Here is a 20,732-nt window from a genome sequence, read left to right on the forward strand (position 1 = left end):
GGTCTCATCCCTTTAAAGCATATGCAAAAAAGAAATTCAATGGAACGCTAGAGATGGGCACCTATCCATGACAGTGCTTAGCGGTAGGATTGCCTTCTTCATTAAGTACAATATTCCAATTTCTATTTGGTAGAAAGATATCACATTAACAATATAGTTATCAGTTTTCACAGAATAATAGATAGAACTGCAGAAACCAACCACTAGAGACTGGTAAAATTTCCAGCATCTCATGCAACAAAAATGAATTTTAAGTTATTCAGTAATTATAAACCAGTGGATTTGATTACAGTGAACAATCATCCCTTAGTATGACAGGCAAGAACACTGCTTTTCCATCTTTCTGGAAAAACAGAAAGAATTGATGATTGCCATCTCCAAAACACCAGTTGTAATCCCAGAATCCAATATAATAAAATTGGAACTGGACTTAAAAATGAAATTAGATTCACCACAAGGCAGTGGGATTTTTAAATGGCCCCCACTCAGTTTCAAAACTCCCATTAGAAATACAGAACTGTCACATGTGGCTATCTCCTACAGGTTATGATTAATGAAACTAGAAGAACCTCAAAATAATCCTGACTGATATAGTCCAATGATAAAAAAAATCACACATCGGGCAGGTTCTACTGCATTATAAAATTCTGTGACAGATAACATCTCCAAAATTTCTCTGATTACTAACTCTTCACGCAGTCTGTTAACTTGATTTTATTCCAAATCAACATAAAAAATAAAGCCAAACAACTTTAACAAAATAGACTGTAAATCCTCTGCAATATTGGTGACTGAATCCAGGCTGTTTTATTAATAGTTTGTTGTACATTCATTGTACTAATGATGTAGGATATTGTAAATACAAGCATGGCAGGATGACAAGTGTGCAGCTATCCAAAACCCGACTGGGGCTGCCTGCTTCGAGATTTAGAAAGGAAACAAAGCAAAGCAGAGGGAATCATATTTGACAATATCCGTAGTTTATCCTATTGTAAGTTCAATTATTAATTTGTCACATGAATAATAATTAACAGAATGTGAATAAGGGGAAAATAACCTTAAACAACTATTATTTTTTAAATGTACAACACTATAATGATTCAGAGGCACTAGTTCCTGAGCAGTATCAGAGAAAAAAATCCTGAACCAACACAAGCAACTGTTATTCAAAATATACATACAATGTTGAATAAAAGATTTTTATACAATATTTTAGTTACAGCCATGATTGCTTATCTTCAAGCAGCTGTATGCTTTTGATATCAACTGCTTGCATTGCCATTCAAATGTTATAGCTATCATGAATATAAACTATTTTACATTTTTGCTTCAAGTTAAACAGGGCTTAATCTGGCATTACATTGTGGAGAAAATCAGAAGGGAGCTCCGTATTATATGAGAGTTCAGTAAACTGTTCCCAAAGTCATTTTACATAGTTGTGTTATCAATCAGTAATAATTCAAGACATGTACAAAATTGAAGACTTATAATGGATCCTATTATTGTTCAAGTAAATTAAACAAATATGCATCCGGACACACTCCTGGTTATGGCCCGAAATGTTATTGGAAAAATAACATCTCCGATGGCATTAGTTTGCTTAATTGAAAAAAGGTAAAAGGTGACAATCATTAGCACTGCACTCAATGGGGAGAAAAGATTTTTAACCAGGCTGTGGAAATTACAGATCAAATTAATTACATTTTGTTTTTGTAATTATCTCTTCCCTAGCCTAAGATTGGAGGTTAAGCCATGGGTCTTGTTCAAGGTACTGAGCCAAGCCCATGAAGAGTTGCATTCTTGCCCACAACTATTCCATACATGTTGGTTAAAAAAGTTAGCACAGTTCCAATATTAATGCCAGCATCACCCATAATGCCCCACCTAAATGTTATATTCCCAGCGTCAAACTCCACAATGGTGCCAATCACTGACATTTACCACACGAGAGGCAATGTCGCACAGATTAAGAAACTACTGCATGATATGCCTGTTAAGACAGTTTCCAAGCTGAAAATAAATGTGCAATTTTCAAGCGCACATACCAGATGAACAAAGACAAATTAACCCACTTGATATGGATAGTCAGTAGAATACCTTGAAAGACTGCATTGAATGTATGAGTACAAGGCTTCAGACTTTACTGTATGTCTATTTGTCTTACAGAAAATATACTGCAGTCACTGAGCAGCTATTTTCTAAATGACTTAGATAATTTAATACCAACACAAAATTAACAATTTAATTACTAAAATGCATTATATCGCTAGCACAAGATCAAGTTTCAAATTCAAAAACCATTCCTCCATTAAAAACCATAATTAATATCACAATAAAAGTGATCACAATAAAAGAGACTAATGTAATGTAAGGCAAGCCAGGTTACTGATATGCTGCATCAGGAACCTTTGCAAAAGTTAACAAGTTGTTGCTTTACATCTAGACAACTTAAGAGTAGAAGTTAAAAACTGTTATACTACAGTAACAAAAGTTTAAATAGGTTGACTCAAACAACTCTGTCGATTACAACCAGACCTACACTTTCTAGGTAATTCAGACAAGCACATTTCACTATCAATAACCTCTATTAAAATCAATTTAATTTGACATCCTTTTTACTGACCACCTATTTCAGTCTTTAACAAACATTACTGTTAAACATAGCTCCTTTGCCTGAAAGTACTCCCTGCTGGGTTAAAGTTCACCAGGTTGCCTCCAGTTGCTCACTTAAGTGGTCATTCTTCAATTGTGAGCCTTAGTGATGAATGTCAGCAGGCTATTTGACCACAGGGAGCATCACAACCAAATCGACTTCCACAAATTGCACTTCTAGCCCCTTGGGTGGGGGGGTAAATCAGCCCCTATTTCTTATGACAAGATTGCTGAGGCACCCCAAGTTAATGGCAGTCCAGCTCCCTCACAGGATGGGGCACATCAGCTCCTCTAATTTAGTTAACCCAAGTGGGATAATTAACATGCCTTGCTTACAACAAAAAATTAGAAAATTCACAGGCCAGAACGACTGTTGAACTTTTAGTACAATTCTGATACCATCTCTAAAGAATTCTGTAAATGTAATCCAAATACATTATGAAAATACACGGAAGCCTGATATTTACATTGCTGTATGTAATGATAGTTAATGCTCTCTAAACAGTCTTTCCTTAAACACTAGTGCATTATTTTCCAGAGAACAATTCGAAAGATAATTTTCACGACTCTGGCTGTTCAAAATATACACACTGGTTTTCATTTGAAGTGCGAGTCAAGATAGCAATTAGACTGATTGGGAAACTTGTAGCAGTTACAACTGCTGCTGTGTTTTTTTTTTGTACACAGTGCCCTGTACAGAAAAATCCGTGGCATGCAGCTCCTCGGGCACTGGACAGGAATGTCAATACTCTCAGACACTAAATCGCGAACCGCAAGAAGCTTTTCAACGAAACATCTGAACACTCTTGACTAAGCACCACAGCACTCGGGTCCTTCGTTATTCAATGATAGACGAACTTCAACTGGAAATTAACTTCTGCAACACTATTCACGGGAGATCTACTTAATCGGGTCCCTTCCAAATAGTTTCCTACAAAACGAAGTACTCCTGAACACACATGTCTTTTAATAAAGAATTTTCGCTTCAGCCTCACGTCCAGTTAGTGGTGACTTTTTTTCAAAAAAAAACCAGGACGGCTGCGCGAGCCTCGGATGAAACGTTTCACCGATGCTGAAAAAAAAATCATCGTGAAATGTCAGGTCGGCCTGTGAGCGAGATCAATGGGACATGCGAACGGGACCCGGCAGAGCGCTTTCGACCGTGGCTGTTAGAAATCAGGGGAACTGGTTTTAAAAAAAAACCTGCACAGGATTTCACCTTATTACTTACCCGCGCCTTTTTTGTTTTTGCAACAAGAATAAGTTTGTCCGTGTTGTCGTTTACTCCCCCCCCCGTGATCAAACTGAAGTTCACAACATACCGGCCCGAACGATGTTTTGCAGGTGTACAATTTTTTTTTAAACTTAATCACGTGCGACTTTCTTCTCGCGCAAGTAACGCCAAAAACTCGCGTCCATGAGATGGGCTGGGCTGGGCTGGGCTGTCACTTGCTGGTCGGCTTTGAGCAGCTCCTCTCCGCCTCACTCACACTCACTCATGCTCCGGTACATCGCCTGCTCTGCAATGCCTGCCTGGCAGCTCGCGCCCCGCCCCGCCCCGCGCGCGCTCGCGCTCCGCCCCCCCCCCCCCCGCCCTGCTCCCGCTCCGCCGCCCCCCCCCCCCCCCTGCTCCGCCCCCCCCCCCCCCGCCCTGCTCCCGCTCCGCCCCCCCCCCCCCCGCCCTGCTCCCGCTCCGCCCCCCCCCCCGCCTTGCTCCCGCTCCGCCCCCCCCCCGCCCTGCTCCCGCTCCGCCCCCCCCCCCGCCCTGCTCCCGCTCCGCCCCCCCCCCCCGCCCTGCTCCCGCTCCGATTGGGCGGGGGCCGCACGGACCCAGCCACAGCCCCACGTGCTCCTCTGTCTCCCCGGCGCCTCCTCCTCCTTCCCCCCCCCCCACCCCACCCCGGCTAAACCCTGGCGATTCGCCGCTGTCAATCAAATTACGCGGCAAAGCATCAGCTACCTTAAAACGGAAGTTGTGCCAACTCTGGTTGCATTCCAGCCATTACTTTAAGAAACAAGATTTGTCCTTTTTGTGTCACGCTGCTTAAAATAACACAAAAATCCAGCAGTTATTTGTTTTAAAGAGATTTGTCATTTATGTCGAGTCTCCAAACGTCTGAAGTGGTAATGCATTCAAAACTCTCCAAGCAAGTTTAAACATTCATCTTGATATGTGTGCGGATGTGGTTTCATGCCAGTTGCACTGTTTTCCTTTAGATAAGCATGGAACTAACTACTTTTAGTGGAGTAACTTTGGGGAAGTGACAAATCTCACGTTCCAGAGTATTATATTGAATTGGCATCTGACAGGCTGCAGTAAGGACTTATTTTCATAAAGGTTGGAAAATCCAATGAAAAAGCACTACATAAATTGAAGGCTTAAACCAGTACCTGGTCAATAGGAGGAAGTGAAGTTCAAACTGTATCGCTTAACTATTATGGCATTCATGTCCCGTCTGCCCTCTCACTAGATATTAAAAATCCCATAGCACCATTCAAAGAAATGTAAGGAATCTTACAACACCAGGCTATAGACCAACAGTTTTATTTGAAAATCACAAGCTTTCAGAGGCTTTCTCCGTCGTCAGGTGAGTGTGGGATTCCATGAAGGGTACCGCATATATAGTCAGAGAACAATACCTGGTGATTACAGATAATCTTTCCAACTGCCCGTTGTCATGGCAATCAAAGGAGTCGAATAGTGTTCAGACAGAGAGACATTACATACAGGACTACTGAATATACAAACGGTCAGTACCCAAAGACAGAGAGAGAGAGAGAGAAACATCCGAAAGGAAGAGAAAGAGAGAGAATGACCAGTTGTATTAAAAACAGATAACTCTTTTTTCGCTGGTGGGGTTACGTGCAGCGTGACATGAACCCAAGATCCTGGTTGAGGCCGTCCTCAAGGGTGCGGAACTTGGCTATCAATTTCTGCTCGATGATTTTGCATTGTCGTGTGTCTTGAAGGGCCGCCTTGGAAAACGCTTACCCGAAGATCGGTGGCTGAATGTCCTTGACTGCTGAAGTGTTCCCCGACTGGGAGGGAACCCTCCTGTCTGGCGATTGTTGCACAGTGTCCGTTCATCCGTTGTCGCAGTATGAGGTAGACAACGTTGGCCAAGTCACAGGAGTATGTACCATGTACCTGGTGGGTGGTGTCCTCTCGTGTGATGGTGGTATCTGTGTCGATGATCTGGCATGTCTTGCAGAGGTTGCCGTGGCAGGGTTGTGTGGTGTCGTGGACGCTGTTCTCCTGAAAGCTGAGTAATTTGCTGCAAACGATGGTCTGTTTGAGTTTGGGTGGCTGTTTGAAGGCGAGTAGTGGAGGTGTGGGGATGGCCTTAGCGAGGTGTTCGTCGTCATCGATGACATGTTGAAGGCTGCGGAGAACATGGCGTAGTTTCTCCGCTCCGGGGAAGTACTGGATGACGAAGGGTACTCTGTTGGTTGCGTCCCGTGTTTGTCTTCTGAGGAGGTCTATGCGATTCTTCGCTGTGGCCTGTCGGAACTGTCGATCGACGAGTCGAGCGTCATATCCCGTTCTTACGAAGGCGTCTTTCAGTGTCTGTAGATGTCCATCGCGTTCCTCCTCGTCTGAGCAGATCCTGTGTATTCGCAGGGCCTGTCCATTGGGGGTGGCCTCTTTGATGTGGTTTGGGTGGAAGCTGGAAAAATGGAGCATCGTGAGGTTATCTGTGGGCTTGCGGTAGACTGAGGTGCTGAGGTGCCCGTCTTTGATGGAGATTCGTGTGTCCAAGAAAGAAACCGATTCTGAGGAGTAGTCCATGGTGAGTTTGATGGTGGGATGGAACTTGTTGATGTTATCGTGTAGTCTCTTTAGTGATTCTTCGCCGTGGGTCCATAGGAAGAAAATGTGGTCGATGTATCTGGTGTATAGCATTGGTTGGAGGTCCTGTGCAGTGAAGAAGTCCTGCTCGAACTTGTGCATGAAAATGTTGGCGTGCTGGGGTGCGAATTTGGTCCCCATGGCTGTTCCGTGTATTTGGGTAAAGAACTGGTTATCGAAGGTGAAGACATTGTGATCCAGGATGAAGCGGATGAGTTGTAGGATGGCGTCTGGAGATTGGCTGTTGTTGGTGTTGAGTACTGAGGCTGTTGCAGCGATGCCGTCATTGTGGGCTATACTGGTGTAGAGTGCTGAGACGTCCATCGTGGTGAGAAGTGTTCCTGGTTCAACTGGTCCGTGGGTGCTGAGTTTTTGTAGGAAGTCTGTAGTGTCGTGACAGAAGCTGGGGGTTCCCTGCACGATGGGTTTCAGGATGCCCTCGACGTATCCAGAGAGGTTCTCACACAGGGTTCCATTGCCTGATACGATAGGACATCCGGGTGTGTTGGCTTTGTGTATCTTTGGGAGGCAGTAGAAGTCTCCCACGTGGAGAGTACGTGGGCTGAGAGCGCGTAAGATGCTTTGAAGGTCTGGATCAGTTTGTTGAGCTGGTGGGTGTGTTCTTTGGTCGGATCTGCGGGTAACCGTCTGTAGTGTTCCTGGTTGTCCAGTTGTCGGTATGCTTCTTTGCAATAGTCCGTTCTGTTCTGTATGACGGTGGCTCCTCCTTTGTCTGCTGGTTTGATGACTATGTTGTGGTTGGTCTTGAGAGCGTTGATGGTGTTGCGTTGTGCTCGGGTGACATTCTGGACTGTCTTGGCCAACATTTACCCCTCAACCAGAAATAGATTAACTGCTCATTTATCTCATTGCTGTTTGTGGGACCTTGCTGTGTGCAAATTGATTGTCGTGTTTCCCTGCATTACAACAGTGACCACAATTCAAAAGTACTTAATTGGGTGGGAAGCACATTAAGAAGTCCTGAGGTCGTGGAAGGTGCTATATAAATGCAAGTTCTTTCTTTACCAAATTTCTGAAAACTTTTCTAGGCGAGAAGGGGCAACAATAGTCTTGAAGAACAATGCCTGGAACCAACAACTCGCTTTGGAACTGCCCTTTTAAGACTGGTGAATAAGATCATGTTTGAGGCACACAAACAACAGCATGCATTTATGCAGTGCTTTTAATGTGAAAATAGTGCTTCACAGAAGCATAAGAAGAAACAGATGCCAAGAAGGAGTTTCCAAAGCTTGGTCAAAGGAGGGTCTTAAACAAAAAGAGGAAGGTAGAGAAGCAGAGGGGTTTAGGGAAGGACCAGACAGAGGAAAGCACAACCACTGATGGTAGGGCAAAGAGAGGGGGGGATATATGAGGCCAGAGTCAGAGGAACAGAGAGTTCGCGAGGGGAATTGTAGAGTTGGAGGAGGATACAGTAATAGGGAAGGGTGACACCATGGAGGGATTTAAACTTGAAGAGAAGAATTTTAAATTTGAGATGTTGGAGAACTGCAAGTCAATGTAGGTCAACAAGAACAGGGTGATGGGTGAGCAGAACTTGGTGCGGTATAGGGTATTGGCAGCAGAGTTTTGGATGGGCTGAAGTTTACAAAGGGTGGAGAATGGGAGGCTGGCCACAAAAGTATTGGAATAATTGAGTCTGGAGCTGACAAAGACATGAATGAAGGTTTCAGCAGTGGATGGACTGAGGTAGGGGCAGAGGTGAACAATGGTTATGTAAGTATGCAGTCTTTGTGATGAAAAGAATGTGGGATCAGAATCTCAGCTTGGGATTGAACAGGATGCCGAGGTTGTGAGCAGTCTGATTCAGCCTGAGACAGTGAAGATGGTGGCAAGGGTACAGAATTTGCGCATGGGATCGAAGACAGTGGATTTGATCTTCCCTGTATTTTGCCGGAGGAAACTATGACTCATCCAAGACTGGATGTCGGCCAAGCAGTCTGATAACATAGAGGCGGTAGAAGGGTGAAGAGAGGTGGTGGAGAAGTAGAGCTGGATGTCATCAGTGTACATGTGGAAGCTATGGATGATGTCGCCAATGAGAAACAGGAGGGGTGTCTCTCTGCAGGGAGAGAGCATGCACTCAAAATTGGGCAAACACAAACTCTACCCGTGCATTTCTTAGTATCTTGGTTTGGAGACCATGGTGATGGTTTTCTATGTGGGTCAGACACCCAGCTGATACTTTTTTTTACTGGTTTTGTGATATCAACACTTCAATAGAACTGAGAACATTTCCTGTTTTAGAGAGAGGGGAAGAGCCACTGTTCTCTGCAACAAATTTAATTCAAATATTTGTTTTCCTCTCAACAACTCATACTCTGTACAAGACCCATGCGTGTTTAACACTTGAGTACTGCCTCCATTCCTGGAGAAACTTTTCTAGCATTTCTCTTATACTACTGGACAGGATACAAGAAAAAGCTTGACATTTGACATGAAATCCCTCTCTCATCTCTAGTCTCCAATCCCTCTCTCCATTTCAACCTCTCTTATCTTTCTCTATCAACACAAGTATAGCCAATACTCCTGTGAACATTCCTTCTAAGCTCCAAATACACACTGCCACAAAGATTTTGAAAGATTAATACCATATTGTAAGTGACTCATCATGTAATTTATTGACTTCAAAATTCACTGTTCCACCTCCCATATCCCCCATTCATCTCACAGTCTCCGATTCTAATTATTCTTCTGCTGGGCCTCAAAATTGTGACTTTTAAAACCAAAGTTTGGTGTCATCCATTCACTACTTCCTTATTTACCTCACCTGTTTTACTATTTTGAGCCTTAGTGGTGTCCCACTCTATAGGCCTTGGCCCTTCACCACAGCTTCACAATAAACTAAGTAGGATTATCACAAAATTAATAGGGACCTGTTATAAATAATTCCCATGTGCTGTGTCAGCTTGGCCCAGTGGTAATACTTTCTCACCTCTGAGTCAGAGGGTTATGGCTTCAAGTCCTATTTCAGAACTTGAGCACGTAATCTAGGCAGACACTTCAGTGCAGTATTGGGGAAGCACTGTATTTTTGGTAGTGCCATCTTTTGGATGAGCGATTAAACTGATACCCTGTCTACCTGTTCAGATGGATGTAAAAGATCTTATGGCACTAATTGAAGAACAGTCAGGGAATTCTTCTGATGTCCTGGCCAACATTTAGCCCTTGTCAACACCACTAAAACAGATTAACTGGTCATTTTTATCGTTGCTATTTATGGGACCTTACTGTGCACAAATAGGCTGCCGCACTTGTGCACATGACAACATTGACCACACTTAAAAAGCAATTGATTAGCTGTTTGGGGCACCCTTAGGATGTGCAAGGCACGATATAAATGTAAGTTCTTTCAATAAAGTGGGGTAATTTGAATATACATTCATGCCTCAGTGAGTAGTTTGTACAGGATCAGTTCCCAAACCAGGCTGGAGTAACCACTTATCTGCTTTTCAAGCTGGCTTCCCCAGTAATCAGGCCATTTGAAACCCAGACGGGATTTTGAAGCTGGAGGAGCCTTCATGGAAACGGCAATAACTTTGCATACATGCAGGACTATTTCTTACTAGGAATGTGAGCAGTGTATATTTTAAACAATATAAAAATACAAAAATACAAAATCTGGAACATGGCCAAATTAAAGCCAAATCCTCCAACTTCAAAGAAAATGCCACCAAGATTTTGAAAGGTTGACACCATATTGTAAGTGACTCATGATGTAATTTATTGACTTCAAAATCCAGCTGCCTGATAGTGTACAAAATGCATTTATCCATTTGCTGTGGTTTACCTTCCTCTTGTTATTGCTGCTAATCATTTTAAGCCTAGCCCTGTCCAGTTTGAACTTAACACTGGTGGCCACCCTGGAACAACCTGTTCTGAAAACACATTGCACACCAGCGCTGGCTAGCATGTGCTGTGGTGGATACTATGTCTGTTGCTTTGTAAACTTTTGGTGTGAGTTTTAATTCCCTATCTTTTATTACAGTTTAAGATGAAAATACATTTTTTGGTTCGACCACACTTGGCGTACTGTGCACAGTTCTGATCTCCATCTTATAGAAAGGATATCAAAGCACTGGAGAGGGTGCAAAAAAGATTCACAGAGTTGATATCAAAACTGAGACGATGGGCCCAATATTAGGAGCGAGGCGGGTTGCCAGTCAGCGGGGCGGGGGGGGGGGGGGTCGACTGGGCGCTTGGGCAACCCACCCAATAAAATTGGTGGGTTCCCCACGCGATCGTAAGTAAATTGAAGCCACTTACCTTGGCTTCCGGGTTTCGTGCTGGAAAGCTGCGCAGTGGGCGGACTGCGCATCCGCATCAGAGGCTGTCAGCTGGAGGAGCCCTATTTAAAGGGGAAGTCCTCCACTGACTGATGCTGCAGAAAATAGGCAAAATTACAGCATGGAGCATCCCAAGGGGAAGGCTGCTCCAAGGTTTAATGATGCCTCACTCCAGGTCCGACTGGATGGGGTAAGGAGGAGGGGGAGGACAGAGATCTTCTCCCCGGCGGACGGGAGGAAGTGGCCTACCTCTGCCACCACGGAGGCCTGGCTCGAGGTGGCAGAGGAGGTCACCAGCACCACCAACATATCACGCACCTGCATACAGTGCAGGAGGCCCTTCAATGACCTAAGTAGGTCAGCCGAAGTGAGTACACTTACTCATTCCCCTACACTCCATCTGCCACATCACCTCCCCCACCCCACATCTCCTTCTGCACTGCCAACACTACTCTATCACATCACTCCTCAAACTCACTCAAAGCTCATCCTCATCTTACGTGCACTTACTCACCTCGCCAGTACTCACCCCACCACTACCACTCAACCCAATCCTCATACCAAACCCATCTGGTTCACTAATGTCCTTTAGGGAAGGAAACCTGCCGTCCTTACCCAGTCTGGCCTATATGTGACTCCAGACCCACAGCAATGTGGTTGATTCTTAATTGCCCTCTGAAATGGCCTAGCAAGCCACTCAGTTGTAAAATCTCGCTAAAAAAAGTCATAATAAGAATAAAACCGGACGGACCACCCGGCATCGGACCACTAGGCACCGGACACGACAAAGGCAAACCAAGCCCAGTCGACCCTGCAAAGTCCTCCTCACTAACATCTGGGGACTTGTGCCAAAATTGGGAGAGCTGTTCCACAGACTAGTCAAGCAACAGCCTGACATAGCCATACTCACAGAATCATACCTTTCAGCTAACGTCCCTGACTCTTCCATCACCATCCCTGGGTATGTCCTGTCCCACAGGCGTGACAGACCCACCAGAGGTGGCGGTACAGTGATATACAGTCAGGAGGGAGTGGCCCTGGGAGTCCTCAACATTGACTCTGGACCCCATGAAATCTCATGGCATCAGGTCAAACATGGGCAAGGAAACCTCCTGCTGATTACCACCTACCGTCCTCCCTCAGCTGATGAATCAGTCCTCCTCCATGTTGAACACCACTTGGAGGAAGCACTGAGGGTAGCAAGGGCACTGAATGTACTCTGGGTGGGGGAATTCAATGTCCATCACCAAGAGTGGCTCGGTAGTACCACTGCTGACCGAGCTGGCCGAGTCCTGAAGGACATAGCTGCCAGACTGGGCCTGCAGCAGGTGGTGAGTGAACCAACACGAGAGAGAAACTTACTTGACCTTGTCCTCACCAATCTACCTGTCGCAAATGCATCTGTCCATGACAGAAATGGTACGAGTGACCACCGCACCGTCCTCGTGGAGACGAAGTCCCGTCTTCGCACTGAGGACACCATCCAACATATTGTGTGGCACTATCAACGTGCTAAATGGGATAGATTCAGAACAGATCTAGCAGCTCAAAACTGGGCATCCATGAGGGGCTGTGGGCCATCAGCAGCAGAATTGTCTTCCAGCACAATCTGTAACCTCATGGTCCGGCATATTCCTCACTCTACCATTACCAACAAGCCAGGGGATCAACCCTGGTTTAATGAGGAGTGCAGAAGAGCATGCCAGGAGCAGCACCAGGCGTACCTAAAAATGAGGTGCCAACCTGGTGAAGCTACAACTCAGGACTACATGCACGCTAAACAGCGGAAGCAACATACTATAGATAGAGCTAAGTGATTCCACAACCAACGGATCAGATCAAAGCTCTGCAGTCCTGCCACATCCAGTTGTGAATGGTGGTGGACAATTAAACAACTAACGGGAGGAGGAGGCTCAGTAAACATCCCCATCCTCAATGATGGCGGAGTCCAGCACGTGAGTGCAAAAGACAAGGCTGAAGCGTTTGCAACCATCTGAGCTACATCATTAAATAGATTTAAAACAGAAATAGACAGTTTCCTAGAAGTAAAGGGAATTAGGGGTTACGGGGAGCGGGCAGGAAATTGGACATGAAGCTGAGTTCGGATCGGTCAAGGCCCTGTGGGTGGCGGAGCGGGCCCAGGGGCTGAGTCTAACCACCTCCCCTTGACATTCAATGGCATTACCATCGACGAATCCCCCACCATCAACATCCTGGGGGTCACCATTGACCAGAAACTTAACTGGACCTGCCATATAAATACTGTGGCTACAAGAGCAGGTCAGAGGCTGGGTATTCTGTGGCAAGTGACTCACCTCCTGACTCCCCAAAGCCTTTCCACCATCTACAAGGCGCAAGTCAGGAGTGTGATGGAATACTCTCCACTCTCCTGGATGAGTGCAGCTCCAACAACACTCAAGAAGCTCAACACCATCCAGGATACAGCAGCCGGCTTGATTGGCATCCCATCCACCACCCTAAACATTCACTCCCTTCACCACCGGCGCACTGTGGCTGCAGTGTGTACCATCCACAGGATGCACTGCAGCAACTCACCAAGGCTTCTTCGACAGCACCTCCCAAACCCACGACCTCTACCACCTAGAAGGACAAGAGCAGCAGGCGCATGGGAACAACACCGCCTGCACGTTCCCCTCCAAGTCACACACCATCCCGACTTGGAAATAAATCGCTGTTCCTTCATCGTCGCTGGGTCAAAATCCTGGAACTCCCTTCCCAACAGCACTGTGGAAGAACCTTCACCACACGGACTGCAGCGGTTCAAGAAGGCGGCTCACCACCACCTTCTCAAGGGCAATTAGGGATGGGCAATAAATGCTGGCCTTGCCAGCGACGCCCACCTCCCATGAACGAATAAAGGAAAAAAAAATACAATCTCATGGCTCTGTCTCATACTCACCCTCTAATGCATCTCTTTCACCCTCAGCCTCACCCCACCTGCCACTACCTGTGCTGCAGCCACAGGGCATGCATCACCTATGTGTAGTAGGAAGCGTAAGGCAAACGTGTCGTGAGCATGAAGGGGATGCACAAGGGTGTTTGAGGGTTTGTCATGGTTTTTACTTAAATTTGATTTCTGATCAACTCATATTACATATTATCTTGTCACCACTACTGCCATGTCTTCGCCATTCTTGACTGGCTTGTGCAATAATGCCCTTTCATGAGGTTCTCCATGAACACCCTTGATGCCACCCATTGGGTCACCCTACAGTGGGTGTATGTGTATTTGCACGACTACTTTGTGCAGGTGCCTGTTGCGCAGCACTGTGTTGTGTAGCTCCACGTGACGGAGGTGGACGGCATGCCTGGCGAGGCTGGTGATGTTGCTTGTCCTCCAATGGAGTGATGAATGCAGCAATGGACCCCCCCCTCCCATCCTGACGGTGTGAGTGTGAGGGGGTCCGCAAAGTAGGTGAAAGTGTTTGAACAGCAGAGTTTAGGGTATGATTTAATAATTTGGAGCGTGGAGACAACGGTGTGGCAGGCAAAACTTTGTCTGAGGTGACAGAATGCCCTGCTGCAATGAATGAGGGTTTACCCCGGACCTTTGCAGCTGCCACTGGCTGCTGGCTGCAACACGTCTGTTTAAACAGGGAGTGCTTCCCCCAGCATGGGAAACATGCTCTGGGTAGTCCAAAATTCGAATCCTGCTAAAATCTCCAACTAATGGGGCTTGATTTTACCACCTGCTATCGGGTGCGTTCTCGGCGGGGGGGGCCCCAAAAATCGGGGAATCCCGGAGCGGGACCGGATCCCGTCTCGAACCCGCCCACTTCCGGGTTCCCCACGGACGCGCCGGCGTGCGTGCGCAGACCCCGCAGGTGGGAATCCCGCAGGCAATTAAAGCCAGCGGGATGCCACTTGTAAGTATTTATCTTGCTCGTTCAGGTCGTTTACAGGCCTGATTGAGCTGTTTTATTAGGAAGGGTGGGATTTTACCTTGAACTGAGACTGTTTCCCATACTGGGGGAAACACTCTCACTTCAAACGGACGTGTTGCAGCCAGCAGCCTGTGGCAGCTGCCAAGGTGCATTCCACAGGTGGGGGGGGGAGGCCCTTCACCAACACAGGAGGCCACTCCGTCACATAGGGCAACACTTGCCCTCCACCACCCTCCTCCTAGCAAGAAGATTCACCGACGTGGAACCGCAACCCCGGTGCGAGGACACACTTACCTACCTTGCAGAACCCCTCAGAACTACACCTTCCAGATGGGGGCCGCCTTGACCTCCTCGGAGGACGAACAGCATCACCAGCCTCAGCAGCCTCGCAGGCCACGCCGTCTGCCTCAGACACGTGGAGCCCCACAACACGGTGCTGTGGCACATCCACCTGCACAGCAGGAGGGAGGGCAACCGCAGAGAGAGATGCGCCGCAGGAGGCACTACCCTCGGCACAGGGTCTACAGACCGAGGCTCAGCTTCCTGGACCTCTCTGAGGAGCAGTGCATACGGAGGCTCAGAGTCAGTCGCCAGGTAGTCGCCGACATCTGTAGCCTCCTTAATGACGAGCTGCTCCCGGATGGACCAAGCAGCATCTTCTTACCCGTCGCCGTCAAAGTCACCACTGCCCTCAACTTCTTCGCCTCCGGATCCTTCCAGGGTGCCACCGGGGACATCACCGGGGTCTGTCAGTCGTCTGCACACAAGTGCATAAGGCAGGTTACCGATGGGTTGTTCCACAGGGCCTCGCACTACATCAACTTCGCCATGGATGACCGCAGCCAGATGGAGAGGGCAATTGGATTCCATGCTGTGGCTGGCTTCCCACGGGTGCAGGGTGTAATCGATTGCACCCACATAGCAATATGAGCACCTCCACATGAGCCAGGACTGTTCATCAACAGGAAGGGGTATCACTCCATGAACGCCCAGCTCATCTGTGACCACCGCCAGAGATTCCTACACGTGTGCGCCAGATACCCTGGCAGCTGCCATGATGCCTTCGTCCTCAGGGAGTCCACCGTCCCGCCCCTCTTCCACTCACCCAACACCGGCAACGGCTGGCTCCTCGGCGACAAGGGATATCCCCAGCACATGTGGCTTATGACACCTCTGAGGAACCCCATCACCGAGCTGCAGCATCGATATAATGACAGCCACATTGCTACCAGGTCTACAATTGAGCAGGCTATAGGGGTGCTCAAGATGCGCTTCAGGTGCCTTGATCGTTCTGGGGGAGCGCTCCAATACACGCCACTCAGAGTGGGACGAATTATAGTTGTCTGCTGTGCCCTGCACAACATGGCACAACAGAGAGGGGTGCCGCTGGAGGAGGCCCCATGCACATCCGCCACCCACATTGAGGACGACGATGAGGAGGAGGAGCAAGAGGAGGAGGAAGGACCCATGGGCCGAACACCGGCTCACCTGGATGCTCGTCAGGCCAGGGAGGCACTCATATGTCAACGGTTCTCCTAACATCAGACTGTCTGAGGCGTCCAGACCTCATCACGTGCACAGAGGAGCGGCCATACCAGCCCCCTCCACAGAAGAGTGGTGCCATTACTCCTGCACCCACTGTAGTGTCACCCAATGGGTGGGACCAGGTGTTCGTCGTCATGATGAGCCCCACGAAAGGGACCTATTGCACAAGCCGCTCAAGAATGGACAAGAGGTGGCAGTAGTGGTGAGAACAATTGTGTTTATTGTGTATGTGCAGTAAACGACTATAAATAAAAACATAACAAATTGTCATACACCCTGGTGCATTCCCTTTGTGTTCATAACACCCTAGCCTTACGTTTGCGGGAACCCCTACGTGGTCATACCCCTGTGGGTCCAGCAGAGGTAGTGGCAGGTTGCTCTTGTTCGTGCCCTGACCGGGTAGATGCTTTGGGCCGACGCCCCCTGGGTTTCGGTGCCCGTGAGGGCACCTCCACAGACTGCTCCTCCTGCACCTGTGCAGGGGCAGACTCGGCCACCTGGAGAGGAGGCACCATTGCGGGTACTGGTTGAGAGGGGGGCAACGGGTGAGACGTGGGGGCACTTTGAGTAGCGTCCCCACTTCCATGTCCCCGTTCACCATCTTCCCTCTCATGGCCTAGGCCCACATCACTCCTTCCACCCTGCTGGACGGCAGTTTGGATGACCTGTGTGAGACCTTGCAAGGCCACCTCTAATGTATCTGTCAACCTGTTTATGGCGGCAGAATGTTGCTCACCCTGAATCCGAACAGCCGTTGTCAGGGCCTGGATGGACTCAGTGTTGAGCTGTGCGTGACGCTCAAGGGAGGCTAGCCTTTCCTCCACCGCAGACGTTCACGCACCTACCCGCGACACTATCTCGCAGATACCCTCCTGTACTTGTGCCACCATTGCCCTCATGCAGGAGTTGGACTCCTCCATCACCTGCGCGATTGTGAAGAGTGCGCGTGGCACCTCTTCCAGTACCTCGGCAATGTGCTGGTGCCCCTCGACGACTCTCCTTTTGACTGGTGGCCCCCTGGGTTCAGCATCTGGGTCCGGCTGAGCAGAGCCTGGAGAAGAGTGCTCCCACCGACGCGGACCCTCCGCGGCTGCCCCTGCCACCACGGTCTGCTCATGCTCACATGTGCGCGGTGACTCACCATGTGCAATCCCAACTAATTGAGGAGGGGGACCCACCGAGGTGTGTGTATCTGCGCTGGTGGATGCTTGGCTCATATGTGACGATGGACCCTCAGAGACCGGCATGTCCTCTGAGGAATCGCCCTCCACAGACACGGCGCTCGCAGACGGCCCTGCAAGAGAACAGAGGGCAATATCAGGCATGTGGACAAACGTTGAGGTGCGGCAGATGCCAAGTGATGCTAAGATCATTCGCGATCATGAGTGCTGAGTGTCAGCTTTCTGTTACCGGACGTTTCTGCAGCCCCAGCCTCGCCATCCGCCACGGACAGGCAAAGCAACGTGTGGCTGATCTCCAAGGCGTCCAGCTCTGCGTGCGTTAGAACCACCTCGTGTGGCGGGCCCCCTCCGGTGCGTGCCCTTTCCCGGGCGTTCTTGCATCTCTTCTCCTGTCAAGGCAAAACACAGATACGTGATTGGGTGATGATTGCATTGTGAGACGCTTCAAGCATTGGTGTGGGTGGGTTGAGCGTGTGGGAGATGGATGGGAGGATGCGTGTGCCACATGCCCATCCCATTGTATGTGGATTGGGGTGTGTGGTAGTGTTCGAATGGGGACAGGGACGGTGGGTATGTGCAGGCACGGTGAGGATGATAGTTGAGTGGCCGTGAGGATTGATGCGGGAGCGCTGTGGTGGCAGTGCAGAAGGTGTTCTGAGGTGTTTGAGGTGATGTGGAAGACGGAGTGTGGGAGAATGCGTTAGTGTACTCACTTTGCCGGATCTAGTGAGATCATTGAATCTCTTGCGACACTGGATCCATGTTCTTGTGGTGTTGCCCCTGCTGCTAACCTCCGCGGCCACCTCCGCCCATGCCTTCCTGGTGGCGGAGGCAGGGCACTTCCTTCCATCGCTGGGGAACAACGTCTCCCTCCTCCTCCTTACCCCGTCCAGCAGCAGCTGGAGTGAGTCGTCAGAAAATCGTGGGGCAGCCTTACCCCTGGGGTGCTCCATGGTGTGCTACTTCTTGTTTGCAGCAGGAGGAGCATTGGTGGACTGCCCCTTTAAATAGAGCTCCACCATCACTCAGACGTCACTGCGCACGCGCAGGCCGCCGGCGCGCAGCTGAGCAGCGGAAAACCCGTAACCACAGGTAAATGACTTCAATTATCCTGTGATCGCGCGGGGGACGCACTCATTTCACCGGGCGCGCCCGATAGCCCCCCCGCCGGGAACCCGCAGGCCTGCTAACATCGGGCCCATGAGGTCTGTAAACGACCTGAAGTAACCAGATAATGATCTTAAGTGGGATCCCGCCGGCTTTAAATGCCGGTGGGAGTCCCGCATGCGGGGGCTGCGTGCGCACCAATTCGCGTCATTGGGGAACCCAGAAGTGGGCGGGTTGGAGCCGGGCTCCGGACCCACTCTGGGAATCCCCAATTTTAGGAGCCCCCACACCACGAACGCACCTGCTTGGCCATCCGAAAATTGACCCCAATATCCTTATCAGGATAGGCTAAACAGGCTGGGGCTTTTTTCTCAAAAAAAGAGAGGGCTGAGGGATGACCTAAAAAGGTCTTTAAGATAATGAAAGGGTTTGATAGGGTAGACATAGAGAAAATGTTTCCACTTGTGGGGGAGACCAAAACTAGAGGTCATAAAAAGAAGATAGCTACTAATGAATCCAATAGGGAATTCAGGAGAAACTTCTTTACCCAAAAGTGGTAAGGAGTAGTTGAGGCAAATAAGATAGATGCATTTAAGGGGAAGCTAGATAAGCATACGAGGGAAAAAGGAATAGAAGGGTATGCTGATAGGGTTAGATGAAGTCGGGAGGGAGGAGGCTTGTGTGGAGCATAAACGCTGGCATCGATCGGTTGGGCCGAATGGCCTGTTTCTGTGCTGTAGACGCAATGTAACTCGATGTAACATTTGTACTATTTCTTCAGGAGGTAACGTTAGGACTGTGCTACCCGTGCAATTGCATGGGACCCCTAGCCGGTAAGGACTCCCCAGCAGATCCAATGTGCTGCTTTATAAATATAAAATTAAATATACACAAATCATTAACAATTTTAAAATACATATCTAAATATGAATTATTTTATTTCCATTCAGTAATATCCCGAGGGGTTTACGATTTGAGATGAGTTTGAAATGAGGAGAATAGGTGCAAACCATCTTCTTTTCCCTAACTCTACTCGATTTCAAACATGGCCTCTTTTTTGCAAATCAAAATAATAATTTTTCACATCTCAAAACAATGATAACATGCTACTTAGAACAGTTCGCTCCCGCCTAGTCTGATTATAAAGTAGATTTATGCCTAATTATTCCTTAACTTAGTGATTTTTTTCTGAGCAAACCGATGCCCTTCAATATATGTCATAATGAAAGTGTCACTGACTGCTCCTGACAATAGTCGTTCTGTCTTAATCCTGTTTAAAATTCTGCTGGGGTTTCAACAGTTCTGCATCCATCTCCTTCCCACACCCTCTGCCTTCCAGCCTGATTCTCAATCTTAGACAATACAAGCTCTGACTACACATGTCTGATCTTAACATTCTTATATTTAATTCTGTTGTCCAGCTCATTTTTGGATAGAGAAGGTCCTTTCGATGATGCCACTCCCCTCCCGAAGGCGACTCTTGAGCAAATACCTCTCCTAATTATATCTTTTTATTTTTAAAAAATTCTTATTTCTTGCCATATGTGAGATCGGTTGTCTCCTCTGACCTGTTAACTAATATTTCCACATAAAATGTCCAAGTGATCCCATATGCTGGAAAATGGCGGTCCCACTCCCCAGGTGCTGAATGAGAGTGCGGAATAGAAGACCATAAAGTTTAACAGTAGAATATAAAGATAACGGGAAATGCATAGAATTACAAATTAAATTGAATCCATTGCTGAGACAGAACTGACCGAACTGTCATTCATTTCCTTTTTACATCTATTTATTCTTTTCTTTTAGCTCATCCGATTTATTTTTTATGTTAAAAAGTTGACATATAAACAGATAACAAACTGACACCAGATTAAGTAGGTAGTATTTCGTATCATTATCTAGTAAAATGTGGAGGCCCGAAACTGAATCTTTGCACAGGGCCCTCGCAAGAGCCGCCCCGATTTATCTATGCTAATAGCACACAGACATAAAAAGCACTGCACAATTAAAACAGTCCTGAAATGGTTTGTCACAATACCAGGAAAGGCAATTTAAAAATCATTACAATCCCAATTCAATCAGGATCTCTGGCCATCTTTATAAGACAACATTTGTGACAAAATGAACAGCAAATGACCCCCCTCATGCCGTTAATAAGGATGAAGTTCTAAGGTTTCTGAAAGTTATA

The 20,732-nt window shown here is 47.7% G+C and overlaps 1 protein-coding gene across 4 annotated transcripts in view; it reads right to left on the bottom strand.

Annotated features, from left to right (window-relative positions):
• stxbp6 (syntaxin binding protein 6 (amisyn)) overlaps positions 1-20,732 on the bottom strand; it is a 357,348-nt gene that overhangs the window by 310,788 nt on the left and 25,828 nt on the right. The window contains exon 1 of one of the 4 annotated variants that reach the window (XM_067990990.1): positions 3,975-4,205. The exons of 1 other annotated variant lie outside the window; for it this stretch is intronic. The gene's annotated coding sequence lies outside the window, so the exon portion shown is untranslated. 2 more of the 4 variants (XM_067990994.1, XM_067990991.1) reach the window with 2 other exon arrangements.

The sequence above is a fragment of the Heptranchias perlo genome, chromosome 10, assembly GCF_035084215.1.
Source record: "Heptranchias perlo isolate sHepPer1 chromosome 10, sHepPer1.hap1, whole genome shotgun sequence".
Classification (NCBI taxonomy): domain Eukaryota; kingdom Metazoa; phylum Chordata; class Chondrichthyes; order Hexanchiformes; family Hexanchidae; genus Heptranchias; species Heptranchias perlo.